The following is an 11,492-nucleotide window of genomic DNA, read 5'->3' as shown; positions in this document are numbered from 1 at the left end:
GTGCTTGTTTTTCTTTATACTAGTCGGTAACAATAGTACAATTTTCAAAGATTACCTCTATCAATCTTAGGAAATCGTTCAAGTTTTGCCTATGATTTCCAGAGGCACAAGTGAGACATGATCTAGGTCAAGTTAGCCTTGCAAAATAAGCTGAATTAAGCTTTGCCTGCATGACCTGAGCAGTTCTGTCTGATCGGCAAAACTTCAAGTCTTGTCCGAGTCTGTCCTTGATTTCAACAATTCCTTCTGAGGTGTTTATTATCCTTTATGTAGAGACTGGATGAGGTAGAACAGCGGTGTATAGACATTTCTTTTACCTCTAGGTTTATGGCATGAGGATTTATAAGATGCTCTTAATATCCTATGTGTGGTCAGGCAATTATTAATAAGTGTGGAAGTATTCAGAAGTATAATAGTTTTAACCAAGATTTTACTCTTCTTCTCAATTTATTTATTTTTTACAGAAGTAACAGATATAAGAAAAAAAATAATTTATTTTTCTTTTATTTCCCTTTTTTCCTATTTTTTTTACACAGAAACACACAAAAAAAAAAAAAATAAAGAAGAAAGAAAGAATTATTCCAAATGAGATACTGTTCTTTTTCTTTTCTTAGTAATCTCTACACCCAACGTGGGCTTGAACTTATGACCTCAAGATCAAGAGTCACATGCTCTGCTGACCCAGCCAGCCACCCTTAAATGAGAATTTTTCCAAATTAAATCAATGCTAAAGATTTCTGCAATATCTGGAAGAGGATAAAAGTAGTTCCACATGTTTAAAAATACATGTTTATTCATTTCACATTACTATTGTTACTCTTAATGTAAAATCATGTGCCCTGATGCTCTGCCAAGAAAAATTAAAGAAGAAAGTTAAAGTAATATGCTGCCAGAGGAAAAAGTAAAAGGTATTATCTCCAAATAAACATCAAACATTAATCATACATTTGTGGTTATCAACTATTAATACCAACATCATTATTTGGCCATTAAAAGCTCAGAAAATGATAATATTGGTGATGATGACAATGTTGATAATGATGATAAAATAACAATAAAAACAATATAAACTATATGGAACTATTTAAAAAGTTTTTTTACGTTTATTTATTTTTGGGACAGAGAGAGACAGAGCATGAACGGGGAGGGTCAGAGAGAGAAGGAGACACAGAATCTGAAACAGGCTCCAGGCTCTGAGCACAGAGCCTGATGCGGGGCTCGAACTCACGGACTGCGAGATCATGACCTGAGCTGAAGTTGGATGCCCAACCGACTGAGCCACCCAGGAGCCCCTATATGGAACTATTTAAAAATATTTTAAAATATGTTCTCATTTTACAGGTCACAGTTCGTATGGCTAGGATTGATTGAGCACTGCTTACATGGATCATTAAATTTACAAGACAAAATTCTCCCAGAGGATTCAAGACAGCAAGTCTCAAAACAGGTTCTTTTGAAAACATCAGTTTGCACTCTCATTGGGAATATCTTCCTTTGTGAACCATCAGGGTGGTGCTGGGAAGGATTGTGCTCCTCGCCATTGTCCAGTCGTTTTTCCAAGGAGAATGCTGATGCTTATTTTCAAGGTTATTATTGATTGCTAAAGAGGTAATATATAGTCTGTCTGGTCAAACCCTTGCATTTCAGGTCACACCAGACTCCAGTTCTGAAAGTGCTTTTTACGTATCAAATGTAGCCTGTCGTCCCAGTAATTACATCACATTCAACTGAATAATACAGAAGTCATTGTTTTCATTGAATTATGCACCTGCTTTCTCAAAAGTCTAGGTTAGTGCTATGCCCGCCTGAGTGAATAAGCAAAAGGAAATTTAAATCCTGTGTGAATTTTTTTTTCACTAACCACGCTTTTCCTGTATGCTCACTAACTTCAAATAAATAAACTGTTCCAAAATGTTCCAATTCTCTTCTTTATTCCCTATCCTCTCCTAAGTTCCCTTCATGTCTACACTCTCTGAATTCTCTTTCTCTTCATTCTTTTTCTCCATGCAGATATTCTTATTTAATCAGGATATCAAGAAATTATAGATCTCAACTCTCTGTAGGTATAATATCAGCTTTCTGATACCTATAATCAGAGTTAATAAAGTATAAAGCTGTTTAATTTTATTCTGACGAATTTACTTTTAAGTCAAATGCTGAGATGTGTAGTGGCATTCTCACTGATCAGCTATTTGGAACACAAAGTCCTCTGGATTTCATGTTTGGTGAGATTCAGTATACATTAAAATCTGGTAACTGTCCTCTCAGATGTGAGATTACTTAGAAATGTGAAATTTTAAGGAAATATTCAGTTTAATATTTACAGACCAAAAGATAATTTTTCTGAGGTCTTTATATCTGTATGTAGGTCAACACCCAATAGAAATATATTTCATTACACATACATAATTTAAAATTTTCTAGTAATAATATTTAAGAAGTATAATTAAATTTTAAATTACTTTTAAAAATACATATTGTTAACTCAATATATACAAAGTTTTGTCATTCTAACATGGAATTAATTTAAAAACAGTTATTTGAAATATGGTATGTTTTTATACTTAACCTCATATCTAAATTCATACATTAAATTTTCAATGATTAAAATGAAATATAATCCTACCAAAATAATAAAGTTGTGTTTATCACAAAAATGTGTATTTCTTTGCTTTATAAATTAAAATTAAAATTAAATTAAGTATTTTAAGTTTCAATTGCATTACTCTCATTTCAGGTGCTTAGTGGCTTGGTACACAAGTGGTTTGTAGCTTCCATATTGAATGGGACTACTACAGGTGTTTGAATCATACCCCTGAAGTCTGAGAGAAGTCTTCTGGATAGGATCTGCCTCACAAGCATTGTTCAAGAATGTTCAATCTGTACTTGGGCACCTGGGTGTCTCAGTCAGTTGAGCATCCAACTCTTGATTTTCACTTATGTCATGATCCCAGGGTCATGAGATTAACCTTCTTGCTTGACTGTGTGCTGAACATGAAGTCGGCTTCAGATTCTCTCTCTTTCTCTCTCTTTCTCCCTCTATCCCTCTCCCCCACTCGCTCTCTCTCTTTCTCTAAAAAATAATAATTAAAAAAGCATCTCTACTTAGTTCAGAGCCCAGCTGTCACTGTTCTGAAACCCAAAATCAAAATCAGATGCTCTGAATTTTTATTTTGCATTGGGTTCTGCAAACTAGGTACTTTGTCTAATCCCCAGCATGTGTCTGGTGACTTTGCACTTCAACCAGCAATTAAATCTAACAATGTACTACATATAGATGACATGTAATTTTTATGTGAAAAGTGTTTGAAAAGGACTCAGTTCAAGTTTCTGGCAAATGGAACCGAGAAGCATAAATTCCAAAGTGGTTGGCCTATAAATATGATGATTTGATCTGATTTTTTATTTTGTTTTATTTTTATTTTATTTTTTATTTTATCCTATTTTTATTTTTAGATTATTTAACATGCAGAAGAAGAATAGTTCTTTGAGAGAGAAGTCTGCATTCAGGAAAAGAGAAAGCTCAAAGACATTTAGTCCAATAAGAGTCCAAATAGCATTCTCTCTCTGTCTCTGTCTCTTATTGTTTAAAGCAACTTCTTTTAAATTTTTTTTTTTAACGTTTATTTTTGGGACAGAGAGAGACAGAGCATGAATGGGGTAGGGGCAGAGAAAGAGGGAGACACAGAATCGGAAGCAGGCTCCAGGCTCTGAGCCATCAGCCCAGAGCCTGATGCGGGGCTCGAACTCACAGACCGCGAGACCGTGACCTGAGCTGAAGTCGGATGCTTAACTGACTGAGCCACCCAGGCGCCCCTAAAGCAACTTCTTTTAAATCAGCAATAACTAGCTAGAAGAAGTTTTTATTCTATTTTTTGTCTTCTTGAATTGTCTTTCTTCTTCTTTCTGTGTCTACTGGAATAACCTGGATCTTTGTCTGAAATAGCTTTCTGATAACATTTTCTTGTTAACCTTTATGATTATTGACAGCATTAACAATTTTTTCAAATTTAGTAATTATTTACCTCTGTAAAATTCTATCAATGGAAGTTAAATATTTCCTGGGACAATTGGAAAGCATTTTTTACTTTCACATTTTGACATCTCTATCAAGGTTATTGATTCATGCGTTAATATAAATATTTTTCCCATGTGGGCTTTTACCTTATGGCATCTTTAGTCATCAGAATTTCTCAATATATGCTTAGCTACCACAGGAGGTCTCTGATACAAAACCAAGTCTGTATATATATATATATATATATATATATATATGGATATATATTATTAACAAGCTTCCTTTATTAGATTTAATACAAAATTAGTGGGGGAATTTTTTAATTACTTAAGTGTCATTATCATTCTTTTGTTTATATAATAACAAGAAAAATTCAACAAAAATAACAAAGTTAAGTGTGACTATAAAAACATTGAATGTACTAAGAAATCTATTGAAATCTACATTTGTAAAAAATTAACTAAATGATGCAATCATCACATAATCCTTCCCATTTCTCCCATTTTTTAAATTATTTGGTCAAATATGCCTTGATTAGTTGGAAATTATAAAATTTACTAATGGGAAAAGCTATAGTTTATATTGTCATTCTGCAAGCATAAATAAGTACATTAGAACTTAAGATAGTAATAATTTAGTTTAGACCTCATATATAAAGAAATTTGAAAAATCCTTGATCAAACAGTTTTTTATTTATAAAATTTGAAATAGAATAGTGAGAAGAAAGACTGGAAGGAAAAGAAAGAACATTATAATAAAAATGTGATTTAAACATTTTTATGTACCATGAATTATCTACTAATTTATTAAGGTTTATTTGTTTATTTTGAGAGAGAGAACATGAGCAGGGAGGGGCAGAGAAACATGAGCAGAGGGAAAGAGAAAATCTCAAACAGGCTCCACACTCAGGCTCCACACTCCACACTCAGAGGAGCCCCAACATGGGGCTCAAACTCACGATCTGAAACCAAGAGTCAGACATTTAACTGACTGAGCCACCCAGGCTTAGTATCATGAATTGTTTAAAATCTATATACATTATTTCTTTTTCCTCACCACAATCCTCTGATATAAGAAGTGTTGTATTCTAATTTTATAGATTATTACCTTTAGTAATGTCAGAATTAAGTAACTAATTTTCATAGAAAATGGTACAATTGTCACATTGACAATTAATTATATAATTAATATAATTATTACTGTTTTAGAAATACTTGATGCCAAATATGTTTCATATTCTGAATTTTCATTATTTTTAAAAGATGCATATGCCATGAATCTGCAACTCTACTGGAATATGAGATAGTACCTTATAATTAAATACATCATCAGTTCTATAGCAAAATATGAATATTACTATTCAGTGACAAAATAAAGAATATAATTCCCATGTTTTAATAGTAATTTTGTCATCAAATGATTTCAGAAAGAAATTATAAATAAGTTTTTAAATTTTTAAAAAAATTTTTTTTGCATTTTTAAATGCAAATCAGTGATTGTGGATCTGACCAATTGTACTATAACAAATTATAAATTTCAATGATATAGCAGGTTAAATTATTAAAGTGAGTTACAGCGTTTTCACATACAGACTTCCAAAAATATATGCCCTTTACTCAGTAGAATGTTTTATAATTATAAAGAAATTGTATACCAACACTTCTATCTAATCAGTAGACATGAAATGATAGAGTGATTACACTAAATTTGAGGTTCGGGGTATGTGCTAAGATTGAGCAAACTGATTAAGATTTCTTGCATACAACACTAACAGCAGTAGTTAATGAGGAAATCATTTGAGTCAGAATGGTTCTATAGATCCTGATAGCCTGAATCCAAGGACAACAGAACATGAATTAAAGAAATTGGCAGCAGAAACAGCCCTGACAATAAGATAGTCCAATATGCTGTGTAGACTTATCACATAAATGAAATTATTTTAATTATATGTGTCTCTGCAAGTACAGTGGGTCAAGTGTATATACAGAGATAGTGTATTTATATGTATTTGTTTCTTTATTTTGTATTAATTTTCTATAACTTCATGAATTACACTTCAAATAATATGTGATCCCGAAACATTTGAAAATATATTGAGCCAGAGGTGCCTGGGTGGCTCAGTTGGTTAAGCATACAACTCTTGCATTTGGCTCAGGTCATAATTTCACTGTTCATGAGTTTGAGCCCCACGTCCAACAACGCATTGACAGCACGGAGCCTGCTTGGGATTCTCTCTCTCCCAATCTCTTTGCCTCTCCCCCATTCTTGCTCTCTCTCTCTTTCAAAATAAATTAACATACTTTACCAAGAAAAAGAAAATATATTGAGGTAATTATTAACAAAAATGTAAATCATGGTGGTTGGTTGAGCATCCAACTTAAGTTCAGGTCATGATCTCACAGTTTGTGGTTTCAAGCCACATTGGGTTCTGTACTGACAACTCAGAGCTTGCAGCCTGCTTCAGATTCTGTGTGTCTCCCTCTCTCTGCCCCTCCCTTGCTTGCACTCTCTCTCTCTCTCTCTCAAAAATAAACATTTAAAAAAATAATAAAAAAATTTAAATCCAACTGTAATATTGTTTGTTGGCAATCAGATTGCTGAAGAGTCAAAGAAAAAGATAATGCCCAGGAAGTAGGCAACTTTCGTACACTACTAGTTGATTATTTCTTCTTTGGTAATTTTAGCAATACACATAAAAATGTCAAAGAATTTGATAACATGATAACATTTAATAATTTACCCCAAAAATACTTCTATGAAAAATTATACTCCCCAAACATTGTTATTAAGAATGAAGAAGAATGTAAAATCACATGATGTCTTAAAAATAGGATATTGGTAAATATATTACATACCCATACCATTGCATATTTGAACATCATTAACAGTTTTAAAGAATAGAGATGATATAGATAATTTCCAAAATGAAATTTCCAAAAGACAATTTCCAAAAGAAAAAGGAAAATATATATCTATGCATGAATCACATAAGACACAATGCTGGAAAAATTGATTAGAAAAATATATAAAAATGAATTCAAATGCTTCATCTCAAGCCACTTACAAAAATCAGCTACAGTCAAATGAAACATTTAGATTGAAATACAGTGGATTAAGACCTGTAAAAAACATTTTTGGCACTGGACAAAGTGAAGTAGCTTATACTAGATTATATATGTTGTATGTTTATATAATACGTATAATCAAGTAATATATGTTGTATACACACATAGATACACATTTACACATAAATATATTAAGTATATAATAAAGAGTTTAATAATGAATATTTCAGACTCACTAATGTATACAATAAAACCAACACCCATGCAACCACTATCTGGCTTACAAAATCAAACATACATAAAATAATTCAATTTAGGGACACCTGGGTGGCTAAGTCATTTGAGTGCTTAACTTTTGATTTGAGCTCAGGTCATGATCTCACAGTCTGTGGGATCTGGGATGGAGCCCTGCATCAGGCTCTGCACTGAAAGCATGGAGCCTACTTGGGATTCTCTCTCTCCCTCTCTCTCTCTCTCTCTGCCCCTCCCCTGGCTCATGCATGCATGTGTGTGTGCACTCTCTCTCTCCCTTTATCAAAATAAATAAATAAATAAATAAATAAATAAATAAACAAACAAACAACATTTAAAAAATAATTCAATTCTGGGGCCCCTGGGTAGCTCAGTCAGTTAAGCATCTGACTTCAGCTCAGGTCATGATCGAGCCTGTGATCAGGACCAAGCCTGAGGCTTCTGGCACTGAAAATAAAGACAAGGTGATGGAAGTCAAGGGACAGATGATCCATGTTCCAGAGTCAAATTCCATCTTATTCTTGGGCTCTCCATGTGTGGACAAGTTGGATGAACTCATGGGCCGAGGGCTGCATCTCTCAGACATCCCTATCCATGATGCCACCCGAGATGTCATTCTGGTTGGCGAGCAGGCCAAGGCCCAAGATGGCTTGAAGAAGAGGATGGATAAACTAAAGGCGACCTTGGAAAGAACTCACCAGGCCCTGGAAGAAGAGAAAAAGAAAACAGTGGATCTTCTGTATTCGATTTTCCCTGGTGATGTAGCTCAGCAGCTGTGGCAAGGACAGCAGGTGCAGGCCAGAAAGTTTGATGATGTCACCATGCTCTTTTCAGACATTGTTGGCTTCATAGCCATCTGTGCCCAGTGTACCCCCATGCAGGTGATCAGCATGCTGAATGAACTGTATACCAGATTTGACCACCAGTGTGGATCTTTTGGATATTTACAAGGTATTTGGGTTTAATTGCTTGTACACAAGTACTTTTTAATAGTAAATTAAATTGCATGGGTATTAAAAAAAAAACAAAAAAAACAAAAAACAAAACAGTCCCACTGGTTTGTGGGTTCGAGCCCCGCATCGGGCTCTGTGCTGACAGCTTGGAGCCTGGAGCCTACTTCGGAATCTATGACTCCCCTTCTCTATCTGCCCCCTCCCCAGTTCATGCTCTGTCTCTGTCTCTCAAAAAATAAATAAACGTTAAAAAAAATTTTTTAAATATAAGTCAATTTAAAGTTGTACCTTCCTCATGGTTAACTACTGGGTAGGAAAATAAATGTCCCCTACCAGATATCTAACCTTATAAATATTTTCTTTTTAAAAAAAATAGTTTTGAGGAGGGGCAGAGAGAGAGAGAGAGAGGGAGACAGAGATTCTAAAGCAGGCTCCTTGCTGTTATCGCAGAGCCCCTGATGTGGGGCTCAAACTCACAAACCATGAGATCATGACCTGAGCCAAAATCAGAGGTTCACCTGACTGAGCCACCCAAGCACTCCAACCTTACGAACATTTTGTTTTTTAAAAAACATTTTTAATGTTTTATTTATTTTTGAGAGAGAGAGAGAAAGAGACAGAGAATGAGTAGGGGGATGGCCAGAGAGAGAGGGAGACACAGAACCTGAGGCAAGCTCAGAGCCCTACATGGGGCTGGAGCTCACTAACTGCGAGATCATGACCTGAGCTGAAGTCAGACGCTCAACCAAATGAACTTCCCCTTATGAACATGGTCTAGTGAAGACAACTAAAACAAAGATGTAGGACCAAAGTCCTGATTCAAGCTCAACTAAGCATATTAGAAAAATTGGTATATAGCAAAGGAATTATAGATTAATTCAAAATCTGTGCATTGATTACATGAGAAAAAGTGTTGAGGAAATTAATAATCAAGATGAAGAAAAATTAATTTAAATCATTTACATAAAGTCATTCATAAAAATCAGTTACAGTAATGTGAAATTTTTAGAGTCACAGACAATAGAAAGACATTTTTGACACTGGGGGAAAAAAAAGTATCTCATACCAGCACCAGACTGACTGCTCACAAAAGAACAGTAATATTTGGACAAATGCACATGATAGAAATGTATAATACAATGAAGACCTTAGAGAAAATAAAAGCATGAAAGACTTGAGGGTTGTAGTCAATAAAAGAAGGGTGATGCAAGGAATGAGCTCCACTTTCACATATATTTTTTTTTTTCTCTGGTAACACTTTTTTTTCCCCCAAATCTCAACAGAAAGAGACTGGTAATTAAAATGGAAAGAAGCAGTCATACTTGGCTAAAAAAAAATAAAAATCAGAGCTTGGGGATTATAAAGTGGCTAAAATCCTGGAGAAGACTGAAATGCAGATAAGTTCCATAAATGCGGCATAAACTCAGCAGGTGCATAGCAAGTCTCCATAAAGCATAGCAGAAAATCCAGCTGGAAAACTAAAAGAATGGGGTGATAATTTCAGCATTTTAGGGGGAGAAAAATGTTGACATTCTAACAAAGTGACAGGGACCTGGAAAGTACATTTGACTTTCATTTGAGACTCCACAAGAATGATCCCTAGAAATATTGGCCAGGCCCTAGAAGTAAGGACTGTATCCTAGAGCTAGGAGCAAAATAAAGGCTAAATCTAAATTTTAATATCTCTCTGTCTAATGTCTCTCTGTCTCTCTCTCTCTCTTTTAATCCACAATATTTAACATCCAGGGAAAGTTTAGAATTTTTTTGAAGGACAAAAATTGACAATAAATAACACATTTTTTACAAGTAATTTGAATATTGATATCTTATAGGGACATTAAATAACAAAAATCAATTGGAATCCTAATTGGAGATTTCATCTCACCTCTAAATAACTGGCAAATAAAAGCAGACAAAAATAAAATCATTAATGTACAAGATTTGAAAAACAAGATTATTCAAATTAATTTACTTTTTTAAAAAAGTGTACTACACCCAATAACTTTAGCCTATGTATGTTTTAAGGGGCAGTTGGAACATTTAATAAAATGGACAATATACAATACCATAAGGCAATTAACTAAAAATTTCAAAAACTTAAATAATTCAGTGTGGGTTCTTACACTCCTATGTAAGATTTAAATATGATTTAAAATAAGAAAATAATTAATGAAAGTTAGAATATTTCCCAAATATTTAAAGTTTGAGTCATAGACTTCTAAATAAACCATGAGGCCATATTTTACTATATATATATATATATATATATATATATATGTATCTGTATACTATATATATGTATACAGATACATATATATATTTCTTTTTAATTAATATTTATTTTTGAGAGAGAGAGACAGCATGAGCTGGGAAGGGGCAGAGAGAGAGGGAGACACAGAATCTGAAGCGGGCTCCAGGCTCTGAACTGTCACCACAGAGCCCTACACGGGGCTCAAACTCACAGACCCTGAGATCATGACCTGAGCTGGAGTTGGACACTCAACCGACTGAGGCACCCAGGTGCCCCAGAGTATATTTTGAATTAAATAATAAAATATAACATCAAAACTTATGGGATACAGCTAAAGCAGTTCTTAAAAGGACATTATAGCTTTCAGTGGATATATTAGAAAGAAGAAAGTTACAAGGAAGAAAATGGAAAAAATAAAGAGAATTTAATAAATATCAGAAAATATTAACAAAGACAAAGCAGGTTTTGGAAAGATTTACATATGGAAATATTAATTTAAAAAAGAAAACCTGTGGGGCACCTGAGTGGCTCAGTTGGTTAAGCGTCGACTTCAGATCAGGTCATGATCTTAATGTTTGTGGGTTCAGGCCCTGCATCGGGCTCTGTGCTGACAGCTCAGATCCTGGAGCCTATTTTGGATTCTGTGCCTCCTGCTCTCTCTGTCCCTCTCCTGCTTTTGCTCTATCTCTGTCTCTCTCTCAAAAATAAATAAACATTTGGGGCGCCTGGGTGGCGCAGTCGGTTAAGGGTTAAGCGTCCGACTTCAGCCAGGTCACGATCTCGCGGTCCGTGAGTTCGAGCCCCGCGTCGGGCTCTGGGCTGATGATGGCTCAGAGCCTGGAGCCTCTTTCCGATTCTGTGTCTCCCTCTCTCTCTGCCCCTCCCCCGTTCATGCTCTGTCTCTCCCTGTCCCAAAAATAAATAAACGTTGAAAAAAAAATTTTTTTTAAAAA

At 34.5% G+C, this 11,492-nt stretch overlaps 1 pseudogene; it reads left to right on the top strand.

Annotated features, from left to right (window-relative positions):
• The first annotated feature begins 7,739 nt into the window (after positions 1 to 7,739).
• LOC122484218 lies at positions 7,740 to 8,325 on the top strand (annotated as a pseudogene).
• The last annotated feature ends 3,167 nt before the right edge of the window (positions 8,326 to 11,492 follow it).

This window comes from Prionailurus bengalensis, chromosome D1 (genome assembly GCF_016509475.1).
Source record: "Prionailurus bengalensis isolate Pbe53 chromosome D1, Fcat_Pben_1.1_paternal_pri, whole genome shotgun sequence".
NCBI classification, from domain to species: Eukaryota; Metazoa; Chordata; class Mammalia; order Carnivora; family Felidae; genus Prionailurus; species Prionailurus bengalensis.
This window is presented reverse-complemented; position numbering and strand designations above follow the sequence as displayed.